A 19090-nucleotide genomic window follows, 5' to 3' on the forward strand; every position below is an offset into this window, starting at 1 on the left:
AGTCTGAGAGCCTATTTTTGTGTCTCTTAGACGAAAGCTTATTGAGAATCAAATATTCCACATGAAGAACAATTCAAATCTCAGTCCTTAACTTCAACCTACTTCTTAACATCATCTTCATTCACTGTCATTGTGTCCTTGTGTGATGTCTCCCCATTCTTCCTACAACACCCTTCACTACTGTCCAAGATCAGAACCGTCTGAAGGGAAAATGGTAGTCATTTTTCTTTTATTTCTTAGACTACCTTGTAACAAAAACAGAAGCTGTGTGCTTGATACTTTCAGGCTTGATCAGATTTCAAACATGACATTTCTTAGAATAGCAGCTGGAGGAAACAATAGAAGCTGCAGAGGCAAAGGAACAAATTGTTCTGATAAGATACTTAAAAGTAGGATGAGAATGAGTATGAATGTAAATGCAAACAAAGCCCTGCAGCCTTCTTTCACATTGTCTACATGAAGTCTTTTTTGAGATTGCATCTTTCAGCTATTCTCTGTTTCTCTACTTATATACAAATCAATCAAAACTGTTCTTGTCAAGTGTGGAGCCTACCTTTCTACATAGTGGGGTTTTTATTTTAGGACTTCATGGCTCTTAGTATTCACAGAGAGAGTTTACGCTCCTCCAGCATCTTTCTAGATGAGAAAGTGGAAGTGTAAAAATATCAGTGGACAGGATTTTAGCTGTAAAGGACCTCGAATTCACTTGGACGCTGGGCTTAGATCCAATTTTTCATTTTATGATGTGAGTTGTCTTGGCAGTGTGATGGTTCCATTGATATTGCATCCTTGGTTGTAACTGACATATTCAGTTGTCACTTATGAACTCAGTTTTTCGTGCTAGAAATGCAATAGAACATTTTGGAAATACTTGGGTGCTAAGCTCCTCATCCTATTGAAATTGTATTTTTTCCATGAGTAAAATGCATGTCAGGAATGTGAAGAGCAAAGTCATCAAATGACAGTGTTTATGCAATCCTATAACTTCATTTTGCATATACATACGTTCCTCTGTTATGACTTGATGTGTCCTGGTGGTACCAGATGATATGCCTGTGTCTTGGTCTCACATCCGGGGTTCTTAGGAAACAGGTCATTAGGAAGAAATTTGTCAGAATTGTTCACACAGCCACAGTCTAATTACTGCATCTGAAGGACTGCAGAAGAGAGGTGTGATCTGAGTGAGCTGCTTTGCAGGCTGGACCCAGAACATGGGTCTGTGGCTGTGCATTCTGCAGAACAAATGGGAAGATTTTTCAAAGAGTCATGTAGGAAATTGTAGAGACCGAATGGGCCTCCATCTGAAGTCTGTGGGCTACATTCTGTGGAGTCCTTCTGATAACGCAAACCAGATAGTGACACTTCTAGTTGGCATTGCTGACAATATGAAACCTGGGGTCAGACTGCAGTAAGTAAGCTTTTAAACAGTGAGCACTGTGTGAAGATAGTTAGGATATACCTGTGTTTAATCCACTTACAATGAGTCTTTCTCACTTAATCCCATTTCAGTGAGAGGCTCAGTACTGCTAACAATATGCTTTAACACTACGTCTTTCTGGCAAATTTTTTTTAATACTCTAATTTTGTAATTATGACAACTGAAATTATTCATCCAGTTTAAGACGCTGGAGATTTATTATTTGTTTGCCCTCATACTTGTCTATTTTAAAAGTTACAGATAACTGAATATTTCTGTGTTTGTGGTCGCTAATAGCTGAATTATGTCAGTTCTCACATTCTGTAAAATTTTAATAAAGGAATTTGGGACAAAGTTTTTTATTAAGTGTGGGATGTATTACTATCAATATTATGTTACTATCTATCAATATTGCTATCAATATTATGTTACTTTTGCCAAGAGCATTAAAGTCAAAGTCAACAGCCCTGAAAAGAACACAGAGAAATGACTAACAGTCAGCATGGAGTTGTTGAGAACAAATGATGTCAAACCAATCTAATTTCCTTCTAAAATCCTCCCCAGGGTAACAGGCCTTGTGGTTAGAGAAGAGATGTTAGGTGTCACATACCCTGACTTTGTTAAGGCTTTTTACACTGTCCTATATGATAGTCTCATAATCAGGCTTGGGAAACATAATGTGGAAGAAATTAATAAGGAGGATGCAAGGCTGTTTTGAAAATTGTATTTAGAGCACTATCAGTGATCAATTGTCAAAATGAAGGAAAGAACTGACTGGGATTCTGCAGGGAGCTGTCTAGCCTCTAATATAGTTCAACATATTTATTAATGACCTAGATGATGGAATAGCAGGTGTGGTTATTAGATTTGAAGCTGGGATGGACTGTGAGAGTCGTCAGAAGACAAGGTAAGAATTGAAAATGATCTCCACAAAATGGAGAAACAGGCTATAACAAATAAGAGGGAGGAATTTCTTTGTAGAAAAAGGAATGATCAACTGCACAGCATGATTGGGGAGGGGGTCACAAGCTGAAAGGCAATGAACAGTGTTGTGTTGATGTGGAGAAGGTGAACATCTCCACCGCTGTATACTGAGAGTTGCGTGTTCTCTGTTCTGCACTAGTAGGGTCCTGAAGTGCAGTAAGATTTCATTTAGACATTAGGAAAAACACTTTTGCTATGTAGATATTGTGCACTAAAACAGATTGTCTGCACAAGTTATGGTAGTCTCTAAGAGGTTTAGTAAGTAGGAAGCAGAAGGGACCTGAGTGTTAATGGTGCTGCCAACAGGGTAGGAGGATGAACTTACTCAGGATCCTGCCAGAAGTGACTGGCTTAAAGCTGTTTTCTGTCCTGCTCTCCTGCCTTTTTCTTGAATCTCTAAGGAATGCCTGCAAAAATCAATGAGTTGGATCAGGAGCAGGACTTATCATGCAGTCCACTAATTACAAGCTGGAAGAAAATTATGCCACAGTTGCCCCAATGGTATGTTCTACCGCAGCCTGCTGTTCATGGCGCCTCCTGAGACTGGAGTAGAACAGGTCATCCAAAGCTATTTGGAAATAGCTATCTAGTGTGGTCAGCAGGTCGAAGTGTGGCCACCAGGTTAAGGGAGGTCTCCTCCCCCTCAACTCTGCCCTAGTGAGGCCCCATCTGGAGTACTGCATCCAGTTCTGGGCTCCCCAGTTCAAGAAAGATGAGGAACTACTGGAGAGGGTCCAGTGGAAGGCTAGGAAGATGATGAGGGGACTGGAGTATCTCTCCTATGAGGAAAGGCTGAGGGAGCTGGACTTGTTTAGCCTGAAGAAGAGAAGGGTGTGAGGGGACCTTATAAATGCTTATAAGTATCTGAAAGGTGGGTGCCAAGAGGATGGGGCCAGACTCTTTTCAGTGGTGCCCAGTGACAGGATAAAGGGCAAAGGGCACAAACTGGAGCATAAGAAATTCCATCTGAACATGAGGAAGAATTTCTTCACCCTGAGGGTGACAGAGCACTGGAATAGGTTGCCCAGAGGGGCTGTGGAGTCTCCTTCTCTGGAGATATTCAAAACCTGCCTGGACAAGGTCCTGTGCAGCCTGCTCTAGGTGACCTTGCTTTGGCAGGGTGGTTGGACTAGCTGATCTCCAGAGGTCCCTTTCAACCCCCTGTGAAATACCATATGCAGACAGTTCATACATTTGATAGTGACTGTAGGACAGTCACAAAAAATGACTGAACAAATTCCCGAGAATAAATTCAGCAGTGTTTCAATGCTTGTTGTTAATGCAGTGAAAACCTAACTGGAGATTCAAGCATTAAAAAACTGAATTCATGACAAATGAGGAACAAGTTCTGTAGTAGGCAGGTATCTGATGGAACAGCGATTTTCTCTCCCTAATTATAAATTAAATATTAATAATACTGGAAGATCTAATACCTTTAAGCGATATACAGGACCAATATATTACCCTTTGAGGTTTCTCTGCTTATTGAAAGTCCACTCTATTTTACAGTAACTTTTTAATTGCACCATCAGAACATGGCAAACAACATATATTTTCCACAAAAATGTAATTGTAATTATCCTAAGAAGAAAAAAACAACAAAAAGCACTCACGTAAAACTAGAAATTTGTGCTCTCTGATTTCAACTGTTTACTTTCAGGTTGCCTTGGGTTGTAGAGCTGTGTAAGCTAGTGTCGTGGTGATGGTGGGTGACATTTTACTAACCCACCACTCTACCGCAAATAATAAGACAAAAGAAACATGCCCTTCTTTCTCAAACTCAGAATGTCTCCTAGTCTTAAATGTGAACCACCACATGGATTTGGTTGTGTTCACCCTGGAGTTGGTGGCTGGAGTGGATTGTGTTTTAGCTGTTTCCTAGAACACACATAACTCTCTACGGCTGCAAGCATGGCAGAATCGAGGGTGTTTTATGGAGTGATAACTACCAAAGCAAGAAGAAAAACAAGCAGTGCACTTGACAAGAGGAAGGTGTAGTATAGCAGAATCAAACCATGTTCATTAAAGGTGAGAATAATAAGCAGAATTATGTTTAGTCCCATAGTTGAGTGTTTTAATAGTTGTACAAAGGGAGAAAAGTATGGTGACATTTTCTTTTTGCTCTGGCAGCGGATAGATTACTTTAGCATTTTAGGATTACTGTGTTCATTGAAGGTGGAAAGCAGAGATTATTCCAGTATGCTCTTAAAACAGCTCTGAGAAGAGTCTCAAGAAAAGTGTGAAGAAAGCAAAATTGGAGAAGCTTCATGGATGTATTTACTTATCAACAAAGTTAAGTGTATGAATTGGTCAAGATTTGCAGTTACTATAAACAGTAGTAAAAGCTGTATAATAAAACATACTGAGGCTTTGCAAAACATGACAGCCTTTAAAAAAGTACGAGTAATTTCCTCACTTTCTAATATGTTGCGGGCATAGGTTTAAGAGCAGCACATGAAACATTGTGACTGAAAAAATAACTAACGAACTGCAAATACCACAGGAAATCTTAAAAGTCTCCTAGTCCTTCCCTTTGGCTGTGTGGATAAGCAGCATGCCATAATCACTCCTGGGCAGGGGCAGGTGAAGCCCTATTGTGAACATGCTACCAGTTAGGCATTGGCAGCCTCCTGAGTACTCCAAGAAATTCAGCCCCTTGTGCCAAAGTTCAGCACAGGTCCTTCAGCTCCCCTCTGGCAAAGAGGCTGGCGGATGGTGACAAACTTTGCCAGAGTACTGACAGGGAGCTGGAGACAGTGATCTGAGGTAAATCTGCACTATTAATGTAATCCTGTTGACTTTGGGGGTCCAATAAAATTAGCAGAAGAGAGAATTTCCTGCAGTTCCTGATGGCTGAAACTGTGTTTCAAATATACATATAAAAGAAATATCTGATTAAAGAATTGAAGCTGTTTTTATGTTTTACCATTAATCCCATCTTTTATTAAATATATTTTCATAATAAATTTGGAATAATTTAGAAACACAAGGTTTTCTTTTCAATGCCACCTCATGGGCCTATCTCTGTCCGGCATATAATGAAGTTAATTTTATATGTGACTAATGAATACCAGTCATTCTCCTGAATAACTGTGACCCAGATATGCGGAAGACTCTCACGTCTTAATTGCTTGACCCTGAAATTAGCACAAGCAGATGGGCCTGAACAGATAGTGAGAGTGACATGAGGCAGGAGAAGAGGCTGCTAATGCAGTCAGTAGAATGTAGTATATTAAACTATTTTCTGATTGCAACAATTTATTTCTCTTTCTAGCCCATTTCACTCCCTTTTTGTATCTTATGGTTGAACGACATAAAGGGCAGCCGGTTACTTATTTAGCACCTGTAACCTGGTAAGCTCAACTGACAAGGCACTAAGATAAATTATTGCCTAGTATCAAGAATATAACAAAAAAATATCACTTAACTGATACACGAAAGGCTGGACATGAGCCAGCAATGTGCGCTGACAGCCCAGAGGGCCAACCGTGTCCTGGGCTGCATCAAGAGAAGCATGGCCAGCAGGTCGAGAGAGGTGATTCTGCCCCTCTACTCTGCTCTGGTGAGACCCCACCTGGAGTACTGCATTCAGCTCTGGAGCCCTCAGCACAAGAAGGACATGGAAGTGTTGGAGCGGGTCCAAAGGAGGGCTACAAAAATGATCCGAGGGCTGGAGCATCTCTCCTATGAGGGCAGGCTGAGAGAGTTGGGCTTGTTCAGCCTGGAGAAGAGAAGGCTGTGTGGAGACCTGATTGCAGCCTTTCAGTACTTAAAGGGAGCCTATAGGAAAGATGGGGACAATCTTTTTAGTAGAGACATCAGTGACAGGATGAGGGGTAATGGTTTTAAACTAAAACAGAGTAGGTTTAGGCTGGATATAAGGAAGAAATTCTTTACAATGAGGGTGTTGAAACACTGGAACGGGTTGCCCAGAGAGGTAGTGGAGGCCCCATCCCTGGAAACGTTCAAGACCAGGTTGGACAGGGCTCTGAGCAACCTGATCTAGTTAGTGGTGTCCCTGCTCGCTGCGGGGAGGTTGGACTAGATGAGCTCTAGGGGTCCCTTCTGACCCAAAACTTTCTATGATTCTATGATTCTATGAAATTGAAATATAAGCTTTATGATTGACTTTCTGCATAGTGATGGTTTAACTGTTAAATGCTTATATCCCTGAGTACTCCGGAGAGAGGACAGTATTTACTTTTAATTTTGGAGTTCAAGTAAACTTTAAGTTGTCCCTGTTTCAAAGCTGGGGCCTGTGTATTAGGAGGGGACTTTTTGTATGTTTATGGACTATTTCTATGCTTCAAAGCAGAGCTGTGTAGTGGATTACAGCTGGCTGTCCTTTCAAGCAAGGTGAAGTAAACTTCCAGCATGTAGGTCTGAACGATGTCAAGAGTTAAGACAGAACTGGTGATATTGGAAAGAAGGAATAGGAAGCATGTTAAATTTGGAAATAATCTTGTAGGTAAAAGCAGATCCTCTTGACATTTCAGTGCCCAAGGAGTTTCAGACATGTTCTTTGAGAAAGTTTGTTAGGTTAGATACCTTCTGTATCGGTTGCATTACCTTCAGGCAACCTAGACAAAACCAACAAATTCCAGGGTTGTGTCCAAAGTAATTCATCACCGTATGTCATTTGCAGTTTATATGCCATGTGAAGAAGGGGGATTTGATTCAGGATTTGGAGGGGGGAAGTTCTGTACCAGTTTTGACTTTGTAGAAACTGTTACTTGATACTGAATGGCTGTTTGACTGCTCCATATTTGTACCTTTTCCTGACAGCTCCTCCAGGAGGTGAGTCACATAGGATAAAAAGCAGCCTGTTGTCGGCAAAGATAGTCTGATCTCATTACTGTGGCAGACAGGTGTACTCTTTAATCACAGCCCTAAAGCCTCAGGAAACTCTGGGCTTTTACCAAGATCAGTTGGGATTAGCCTAACCCTTTGATGTTGCTTTTGACGTCCCATGGAGACACCAGTTGAAGAGAGTGAGTGAACGCTGACTGGTTACGGTCTTGGGTTTCTTAGGCAAGATGTCTATGAGACCAATTTGTGTGGGAGAAATTGGACCAAAAAAGAAAACTGTTTCATGCTAATTGCAATTTCCAATTGTAAATCTGGAAGTGAACTGCCACTGACAGGCTCTTGAACTAATTAACCACAGAGTCCAGTACCCCATGCTGTGTAATGTTACACAACTATGCATAAACAACTCCGCTGAAGATTTATCCCGACCCCAAACTTCGAGCAGTCTCTGCTGAAGTTAAACAGGCTGTTTGAAGTGTCACGATGATCTGCAGTCCTCCTGTCTGATGCACTACATGCTTGACTCTAATTAACAGTAATCAAATAAGGAAAACCCTGATCAGTATTCAACAGCTATTACCCTCAGCTTAGTAGAGAGAAAACAATTTCAGAAGAGAAATAAACACGTGGTATTGTGTGGAACTACAATAAATCCTTTGAAGTGGCTATGTGAAAAAATTTTATTATTGTAACATGCTACTAAACTGGGATCTAAGGCTTTAGGGGATAAAAAGAGGGGACTTGGGAGGAAAGACATCACACGTTATCCAGATACAATGTTTTTCTCCATTGACTCTTGTTGGAGTGTAGCCGTGATGGCATTTTTCTTCTCTTTACTTTGGATATATAAAGTGTCAGTTGTTCTGTACCCTTAACAAACACAGTGAAAATCTTACTTTATGAACTGTGTTTTATAGAACAATATCCTCTTCTTTCCTAAAATGCCAATATACATGTCCTATTCTGGTCCATAAGTACTCATGATTTTATGAATGGTGAGTTAGAAGGAGGCCTCCCACAGATTTCAGTAGCCACCACAACATAGTTTGATCCATATACTCTGCTACTCATCTTCATGGGATCTTAAGGAACCTTTTAAAACTTTGTGGGTTGGTAGAAATGTAGTCTGTCAGATCGTGTTCATCACTTGATATGAAATTTCAGGCATGAGTCCCTGTATCTCTATGTTACACTGCTTCTTGCCAATCAAAGAGTGCCCAGAGAAGAGAAAGATACTTAGGAAAGGTCTGTGGCCACCTCAGTTACCCAGAAGCTTCCTGTGGTCTGGAAGATAAAGTTGCTTTTGGGAAACAATTTTCTTCTTTGAATGAACAGAACTGATGAGTTTCCTAACCTACCTGTGCATCCAAAGGAGATGGCCTTTGACTGTCATTTAGTAGTTCATCCCTTGCACACACTGCTGTACTCTTTTTGCTATATCTATTTTTCACAAAGTCCTTTGAACCCACTCTCAGGGAGACATTGCGTGTGCTTAGCTTCAAGCTCTCTTTCCCCTTCCTTGTGTTCCCAAGGACACAAAGAGATGCTCTGTCACTGAAGGCCTTATTTCCTCTTAACAACCACGGGGTTGTGCATAACTGTAAGCAATTTCGCTCCTGACTGTGCAATTTCCCTTGGTGATGTTTAAAGGAACATTTTTTAATTCTATTTTTAAACTGTTAGAAATAGCTCTCCAGAGCTTCTACAGCTGAATACTAATAACTTTTCATATTAGCATAAAAGGATAGTTTTATCAAAGATCACCTTTTTAGGGGAAAATGGTAGTATTTGCATCTCAAGAAGCAAGGCAAAACTGTTCATAGGTTTATGGAGGTCTTTGTCCTTTCCTTCAGCTTCCACAGTTTTGTTAATGCTAAATTAAATTAAATGCGTTAAAGGAGCTGTGGCGAGTGTTTGCTAATATGCATGCCAGCCTCATCAAAGGGTGTTGCAGAATGCCGTTTTCTTCCCAGATGCATGTAATTTTAACACCTGCTCATCCTGAAACTTAGATTACTGTCTCCTAGGGACATTTATAACTAAAGCTGTTGTTGGTGACTTTGGTGTTTTTACGCTAGCCCAGATGGCTGCAAGAAAATGCAGAGAGATCTACATAATGGAACAGAGGGCAAATAATTGTCTGGAAAACCCAGACTGCTGTTCAATATGTCTGGAAATAGTGTATCAGCAAGCAGAGTTCAATTAAATAATCTTGGTTTTGTGTAGGAAAAGGATTTGCATCTCCTGACTTGCTCCTCAAAATCAGCTTTCATGTCTACCTCAAGCATATAGCTCATTGAATACAGCCTAAGCTGATTCTGGTAGACCAATATGTATCGTTCATCAATAAAAGCTAAGTGGCCTTGTCATACTGGGACACTGAACGCTGTGCCTGCTGTGACCTTACTCTGCACCATGCTGTGCAAATGCTATGAGTCTCCAGTTAAACCTGAGTAGGACTGAGTAGGGAGAAAATGCATCTCCTGTCTTTCAATCCAGCCATCGTTTTCAGGAAATGCTAACACATCAGGTCACACTGCAAAATATCTATGCTTTTTCCATTATAATTTGAAGGTTTCTTTTAGAAACATGTTTTGTACAGTGAGCTACAGAAGTCAGAGGAATGAGTTGAAGCTGCAAAAATGCCTTGAATACTTGAAGAAATGTGTTTATTTCACAGGTACATTACAGGCTGGATGATAGCTGTCCTGGGTTTGGCCAGGACAGGGTTAATTTTCACCAGACTCCAGGAAGGGGCACAGCCGGGGGGTGGGGGCTGACCCCACCTGGCCAAACAGAGCCGGGTATTCCGTACCATGTGCCGTCATGCTGGGTTCCGGTGGGGGGGAGCGGGGCGGCAGAAAGTCACTCGTGGCTCGGGAGCACGCGGCAGCGGTGCGGGAGAGCGGCTCTGTGGGTTGTGCGGTTTGTGTCGTGTTTTCTCCTTATCTGTACCGTTGTTGTTACTGTTCCCTCTGTTTGCTGTTCTGTTAAACTGCCCTTATCCCGACCCACCAGTTTCTGCCTGTTTCTTTCCATTCTCCTCCGTGCCCCGGCTGGGGGAATGCCGGCCGCAGCCAAACCGTAACAATAGCAAACACTGGATATTTTCAGGAATCTGTAGAACCCAAACACTTTCATTTTCGTTCCTTCTGTTTCACACCACTCTATATTTCAAGGTTCTGGAGATAAGTGAAACTTAGATGAGGGATATAGCAATATTTTTAGCTTTTTTCATTCCTTCTCCTGCAACCCAGGTGCACGATGTCAATGAATTCCTGTTTCCAGTCCACAAGATTTCACCGTGATCTAAAATGAATCTGACCTGTGATGTTGTTACAAGGAGTAGTAAAGAGGCTCCTGTGCCTGCCATCTGCCCATCACTGGTGGAGTTACTACCTAGTAGCAGATTAATGTCCCCTTGTCTGCTGAGCTCATATCCTGGTTGAAATAGATGGTATTTGAAGTTAACAGCACCCAGCTATGAAGTATGTTGGCACAGCAGTGAATACGCTGCAGGTACTGCCGCGTTAGCCAGCAGTGCTATGTCAGGGTGGGACGCAGAAAGCAGCTGGATATGGCGACTTCTGGTACCACCACTGACAAGCTGTCAACAATCATGAGCTAGCACACTGTGTTTCTGATCTGTGCATCCTTTGACTTGAACAAAAAGCGTTCAGTTTCTAGTACATCTCATCACATATTTTTGTGAAGCAGCAGGAGGTTCTAGGCTGGAGACAGCTCAAGAGTGAGAAATGCTGCATTGTGTCTTTATTCCCATCTGTTTTTACTTTTTTCTGTGTTACGCTAGCATAATACACTTCCTTAGTGAAGAACTACCCAACTGATGTTTGTGCAGACCTTTCAAAGTTGTGAAGTTGAAATTGGTATGTAAATATCAAAAATTGCTGTTGTATCAATTCATGACTAAAATTTGTAGTTTTGACCAAATGGTAGTTTTAATATTTATGAATGGCATTTTAAGTGCCTTGTTCTGGAAAGCACTTAAAAAACCTTACATCAGTAGATGCTATGGTGCCATATTATCGCTCTGATAACATTTTAATGGATTACAGTGAAGTAAAGTCAAGTCTTGTTTCTTCCTCTAACACCTTACTTAGATTTCAGAAAACCTTTAACTAACCCTTACTTTTTCTGTAAGCAATTCCATGGCTGCTTCTATTCATGGATCAGCACAAGAAAAGACCTATCACTAACACCTTTTAACATTAACAACGAACAAGTTTAAGCATATTTGTTAAAAGTACCCATTCTGTCCTTTCTCTGGTTTACTTCTTTTTCTTTATAGCTTAGTACTTTTAGTATACTACAAAACATTTAATTGGTCTTTCAGAACTGGGAAAACATGCAAATGTTTCTTCATGCAATGGAAAAATAATACCTTTTTGTTTTTCACTCTTACTTTATGTGTCTGCTGCTTTTGGTCACTAATAATTTTATGTTCTTTATTGCTGTATGCTATGGTCAGTGAGAACATTAATTGCTTCCCTTATTGATATCTTAACATGACTCTGAATCATTCAAGTTGTAATAAATCAATGACTGCCACTCTAAATGAATTTTCTTGGAGATATGAATTGTAGAAATTCTCTTTCCTTAGCTAAATCCTGATCATGCTAGCCTCACTTCATACTGCCGCAATTTCAGGATCATAGTCTCTGGTCTTTATCCTCTGGTAATGCAGAGAGAAAGAGAGATCTTCAGAGTGTAAGTCATCCTTTCTGAAATTTTGAACAGTCTCCTGGGAATACCTTTCTTTGCTGTATAACAAGCCCAAAATATCCGCATCAAAGAAGCTTAGGGTCTTAAAGCTGGGCCAGTCCAGGCAGCTGTGACACTTCTTCCCTCAGCTTCTTCCCTCCTACTTCTGGTTTTGCTGCAGTCAGTGGGCACTGACTCTTAATGGGTGTTTTATACAGCTCCAAGTCACTGACTTTTCGTTCATGTGGGATGATTAGAGACTTAATTCTAGTAGCTTCAGTATTTTGGAGTAGACTTCTGCGTTTAAAGTCTGATAAAGACCAGGCTAAAATAAAATCACTGTGCAGCTCGCATCTTCCCCAAAGGATTTCACGTTGGTGCTATCTTCCTGGGAGAGGGATGGTGAAGGATCCCTGGCCAATTGCTGCAGAAAACAACATGTTCCAGTGTGGTAGGGTTATTGTGCATGCAGTAAGCCTAAATTTTTACTATTTTTCTTTCTTCTGCATTGTTTTTTTCCTGAGATATTACCTCTGATATACCTCTGAGAATAAGGATGTTGTTTCAGTCTCTGTTTTCTGCTAAGACTTGCCACAAGGGTAACAATGCTGTGTATGATGGACTGTCTCCTGTTCCACAGAGGATGAGTAAACTATCTCATGTGTTTCATATGGGCCATTGAAGTGTTCTAAAACGAAACTGAAATATTGAATTAAAAAGATTCCCCTTCAGCAGGTATGAACCCGTTATTTTGCATTGGTCTTAAACACATTGCAGACTTTCAGTTTGGAAGGTAGATTTGCTTCTGATAAAATAACCTGAGATTTCTCTTAATAACACTTTTGATATGATGTAAACATGTTGTAACTGGCTAAATTCTATAAATGCCACTAACACTGTGTTTTGATTAAAAAAAATAATTAGATTCCTGGGTTATTTTACTGATTTTATTTCTCTTTCAAGATACTTTATCCACAGTAACATCTGATCTCTGAAGAACTTCACAAGGAAGTTTTCAGTGGAAGACAGATTCCTGCGTTCAACATCATAAGGGAAATTAATGTATTTTTGTTAGCAGCACTCTTCAGCGTTGCTGAAAGATGTCAAAATGTCTGCACTTCAGAATGAAGGTTTCTATTTTATCAGCTTATCAGATAGTGTATATGCAATAGTGCTTTCAGATTCTTGAAACGTCACTGTATTTTTATTGTGAATTACCATGGACATCGACAGACTTGATCGCCAGGGTTAGATACTGAGGTATTAGGTGGGAGAATGAATTTCTTAATAAAATGATGTCATCTCAAAATGGGAGTAATTCCAGGGTAAATAAAGAAGACTCCATGTAATTCATTTTGAACTGAGACTCTTCTGAACTGTGACTATTTTAACACTGAGCTGAATATTTTCTTCACTTGTTTTAAACCAGCTGTGTGACGGTGTGCCTGCATATATTACTCTTCTACGGATATTGCAGAGCAAAGACTATCAAGTGTGTAGACACACAGGTACACTTGGGTCATCTAACAACCCTCAAATGATTTTGTAGTTGTGTATATCGTGTCTGATTTCCAACCTGAATTATGGAATCAGGTACCCAAAATGCCATATGAATGTCCTCAGCTGTCTTGTTTCCAGAACCACAACCGGGCTGAATGCTGGGATGAAGAAGTCGACCAGCCACTCTGTGATGTGCTTCCCTTATTCTCTTTGGCTAAATTGTCTGCAGACTACTGAAATTACAGCTTTTGCCAAAGATCTATTAATTTTTTTTTTTGTAGGATATATCTGTTGTTAAACAGCCTTTTCATGTATAGTTCAGCTCTCCTTTTAATATATTAATTTTTAAAAAAATCTATGCAGTATACGTTTTAGTTCTATGTGAAAGATATTAGTGCTTCAACAGGAAAGCAGACTTACCCACATACCTTTTTTGTTTAAAAGGGATGTTTGGATAGTATTCAGTGTCTTCATCAGTAACCTGGATGCGATGAGATTCAGACAGTAGTGCTTTAATCAAATCAGCGTTCCTCTGATTAATTTAGAAAACCTAAGTTTTCTGGGCTTGTGGCATATCATGTCCCAAAGATCCTGTTTCAGAGAAGACAACTGTTAAGGGAAGCAATGTAAAATGAAGATGTAACGTGATGATTTGTTCACCAGAGTAGTCTGCCTTTAAAAAAATTGTAACAGGGACAGTGATATGAGCTGACAAAGTTCTTTATCTTTTCTTAAACCGAGTACTAAGGAACAAGAGGAAAAAAAAAGGGCAGGGGGGCAATTCTTAAAGTGGAACAAGGATTCAAAATAGAAATGCTGTTTTCTCCACAGAAGATGAACCCCCACAAAGGAGGGTTGATGACATTCTTGCATTTAAGCCTGTAGAGAAAGTATGTTCAGTAGCATCTAGTACACTTGTAGCTCACTGAAGCTAATGTCACTCTGGGCTAGAAGCTTCCTAAACCACCTAAATTCTTCCAATAAAATACACGATATGTCCATAGCAGTTTAAGGTATCTCTTGATAGATGTTCCAAATGTAAAACTACTTGTGGGATTATTTGTGTGACGTAGTCACATATGCACCTCTAAAAGACTAAGTTTACACAACACCAGGTTCGTGTTTCCCAGAGTATGAGCACTGTTTCCATTTCAGCTGACCTATAGGTCAGAGAGCAGAGATGAAATGGCCACTTTTTGTGCTAGGGTAGGTCTTCTGCACACTGGGAAAAGGGGGTTCTGTCAGAGAATATGTTTCCCTGAACTTTTTGCTGACATGCAAAGGAAATTTGAAAGAGGATGACTCCAACTGTAAATTGGCTTTATGTTAAGTCTTGCAGAGGTACCTATGGGTGACATTTCTGCATGTGACACAGCTCTTAGACTTGTAAATAGTTCCAAGTTTTCAGTGGCTTCTGTGGACCGTATGAGCCAATTCCAGAATTACTCTATTCCAGACCAAAGGATTGCTCTGCAAAAATGGTGCTGATGAAGTGCGTAAGGCTAAGCTGACCTAACACTTATAGTGATGGAATCATATTTCCTTTCCTCACAGTTTTGCTAAACTGTGGTGTGCTTGAAACTTTACATCTTCTGCTTAAGTTTATTGAGTTGAATGTAATTTTGTTAAGCTCAAGTTGTTTTCTGCAACAGGGCTTTTTTCCTTTTGTCTTTCTATCAGGTGTTTATCAAAGCTTAAAGCAGTTAATTGTGTTCATGCAACAAGATATTTAAGTGGCAGCAGTACTTACCAGTTGATATGCTAAGCACAGCCAGACAAAATGCTACTGGAAGCAACCATAGCCCTTAAAATGTGCTTCTCATCTTGCCATATGGAATGGAAGGCATCATATTTGTGTTTACCTAGTCTGGTGTCTCTTATTGGCTGATAACAGTCTCTTCTTTGACAATTGTAATAGCTTATTTTCCAGCCTTTGGGATTTTTGCTTAGAGGTAGATCACTGCTCGAGAGCCAGGAGGCTAAATTTGGCTAGGTATAGTTGACTTAAATGGGTAGGCAATTCACCTGACTTCTTTTCATGGCTTAGCAGCCGCTCTGGGTTCGCCCTCCCCAGGATGTGCAGCGGGTGCCCAAGCACAGACGAACTCTTGGGAGGGCTGTCCTATTCCAACCCTGCCATGATACCACATGTACTAAGAGGCCAGGAGCATCCTGCAGGCCCACTGACCTTGGTATTTACTCTCAGGGAGCATCTACATATCATTATCGGAGCTTTTTATAAACAAGAGACTCTGAAACAACTTTTCACATCCGCATATGGTTGTTCAGGGGTTTTTTTTTGTTTCCTGCGTGGGGGAAGAATAATCATGGGATGACCGGCCTGGGATGTCTGCAGTCCATCTTTTCCCACTTGTAAAGCATATGAGTGGTTTCCTGGTGTGTTCTCAGCACTAAATTCTCTTCTGCCTAAGCTGCAGTGCCACTATGCCATCAGACTACCTGTTGTACAACCTGCTTCTCACTGCTACTTGTAAGTCCTCTTATGCATTATGCATATTGTTTTGTTTGTTTGTTTCAAGCCCTTTACAAACTTTAATTATTTACAGAAAAATCCAAACCAAAACAAAGAAACCAACAAGTTTCCCTAGCACCTGCTACAGTGAATCTTTGTTTCTCTTTCCGTCTCAAGCCCTGGAACTAATTCTCTGGGTTGATTAGAGCCTTAAAGAGTTTATGCTTTTTTCTTTTTTTTCCTCTGCCTCATAAAACATCTGATTGATTACAGGAGATACACAGAAATAGCTGGAAAAAGTTTAAATGATGGTTTTGGAAACAAATTGAAAACCTAACATGGAATGCTGAGAGTCAGTAGGATTTTCCAGATTTGCAAACTATAGAATTACCAGGAAGAAAAGAAAATATAATAATGTCTGTGTGGAAGCAGTTGCAGAGATGTTTCAGACTGTACAAACGGTTTTCAGAGTTACTTTAAAGGAATCAGAATACATAAAATGGGTAGACTCTTCAAGGAGAAGATACACACCAGATTCTTGGTGCCATATTGCGATTAGTTGTTCCACTGCCATTTGATGAATCACTTCACTCCCCGAATATCACGATGGTTAACTACTGTCCAACAGTTGTCAAATACATCTTGGTGAAAAAGCACCCATTCTTCAAGATTATCAGATCCCCTCTTGCTTTTTGTATGGGAAGTGCATTAATCTTTAAAGGATGGTTTAGGATTTTAATAACTGTGACACTTATAAAGATGCCACATATAGTTACCAAGATGCCACTTTTCCCACTTGCTCCTTAGCTCTGTTAAACTTATGCTGGATTGTACAGTGTCTATATGCAACTAACACAATTGCAAGAGGAGCATAATTTTTCATCAGCTTTTGTGTCAGTTCGCATATTATATGTTCAAATACAGATCTTGTAGTCCTGCATCCCTGTGAACACAATGACATGTCTTGCAAATGCTAACGTGCAGAAATTATTTGTGTAACAGTATGTATTTCTGTAATGGTCTGATTTTAATAATTAAATAAATAAATAATAGGATAGAATTATAACATTTTAAAAATAAATAATAGAGCTGAAAAATATCAGGGATGCCTGATGTGGGTAGTGTTTGCATACCAGTGTACTACATCTTTGATAAATCCTTCTGCTTACTTCAAAAATCTTGATAGTTAATGTCAGTATTGTCTGCAACTGATAAGTAAGAGAATTCATTCTATCTACATGTTTATTACCATAGCAAAAAGATGATTTTCCATACTGGACATGCTCTGTCTAGTTTCCAGTGGAAGATCTGTTGTATTTACTATGATCTAAGGTCAATGACAGAAGTGAGCTCTGAGGGTAGAGCCAATCTCTTTTGAATATAAGACAGCATAAACTATTTCAGAAACAGCACACAAGCTATCAGGTGTACAAGCCACTTGTAAAATCAGAAAAGGTAGTAGCAAACCTCAAAACAAATATATGCTTGGAACAATCTTTATGACTTCCACTAGGTAGGCAATGAGATTGATTGAAGGAGAGTAGTATCTTGTCCCATGGAGTACAAAGATTTTGGGAAAGGAGTTAAAGTGGTTATCTATATGGGAAGGACAGAGCTATGACTTTAAATGCCCAGCAGAGCTATCATTTATCACTCTGGAATGAAAGATCAGAAGATGGACTGATTGTATTGAGTTCCCTCACTAGTAAGTGGGTATTTTTGTATGTATGGCTTTATTCTGGTTTGATATGGTTGTTCTGATTAATCTGTGTAGATACTGGAGGGGCATCTGGGAGAGTGGATGAAGTCTTATGTTCCCAGAAATGCAAATGTAGGATACTGCTGGCTCTGTTGTAGGGAGATTCTGCAGTGTTGGTAGCGGAGATAAAAGTTTTACATTTGCTCAGGTTTGCTCTAGATTCATTTAGCGTATCTGGATTTCTCCTTTCACTGTAGACTCCATCTCCTTATATAGTATGGATAGGGAGGCATGTGAAGACCAGAACTGTTGGTTCTAGGAAGGCTTATTTCAAGAAAGCATATGTTGCAATTAGTTGGTGACTGGCTCTGAATAACATGAAGCAAACACAGGGACGGGAACAGAGGCTTTCACTAAAGTTCTCACACAGTGTTTGGGTGCTTCTTTCGAAATCTGACTTTATTCTTTAAATGAGTGCCCTGCTGTGTAAACATCCTCTTGGTTGCAGAGGGAGTATATTCTTCTGAGAGCAAAATGAACACTGAGGGCTTAGTTAAATAATAGAGCTTTTTGTGGACATTTCAGATGGTTAATGTTTTTTAACAGAAGAGATACATTTACCTTTGGACGGTTTATTATTTTAGCATACAATGTTGCTTCCATGCAACCATTTTGGTGGCTGATCAAGCTACATGAGAAATTGATGGTGATAAGGGAGTATTCTGAATTTGTTCAGTCAGAAGATAAATTTCCAATATCAATGTTAGAAGCTAGGGTTCTTATGAAGGTAATCAGAATGTCATCTGAGTATCTTAGGTTTACTACCATAAATATGCAAAACTCGTTTGCCAAAGTAGGTAATGAAAAGATTGCTATATTTTGGGTCTGTCTTGGTGCTCATTGCTTGGTTTTAACATATCCAGTTCCATTTTCTTTATAGCATGTGCCAGAGAAAAGAGGGATTGGGACGCTCCTCTGTAGCGGATAGGATGCAGTAATTCTGTGATCAACGAATTTACGTTCTTTTTGAGAACATGTTTATGTACCAGTTTACATTCAGATTGTGACTGACCATGATGGTGGATGACAGTCAGAGATTAGCAAATATTATGAGCTGTTATTAGTTTCTTTTACTTTTTAAATCTTGTGCTGATGGCAGAACTTTCTGTACAAAAGCGTGAAGACTTAGCATGATCATAGCATTTAACATAGTAACTCAAAAGCGTGTATCAGCTTGTTCATGTGCAGCAGAAAAAGCTTACATAATATGTAGCTCAAAAATATCTCAAAAACATGTTTGAAAATCTCCAAATAACTTTTTTTTCCCCACCTGCCTTAAAATTTATATTATACATCCATTAAAGGTAGTCATACAATGAAGAATAGTTACTGGAACAAGCAGACAATCCGAACATAACATTCACTTCCATTCATCTTCAGTTATGAGCTGCAAGAGAAATAAATGCAAATAGGGAAGAGAATGTAT

This window comes from Opisthocomus hoazin, chromosome 1 (genome assembly GCF_030867145.1).
Source record: "Opisthocomus hoazin isolate bOpiHoa1 chromosome 1, bOpiHoa1.hap1, whole genome shotgun sequence".
Lineage (NCBI taxonomy): Eukaryota > Metazoa > Chordata > Aves > Opisthocomiformes > Opisthocomidae > Opisthocomus > Opisthocomus hoazin.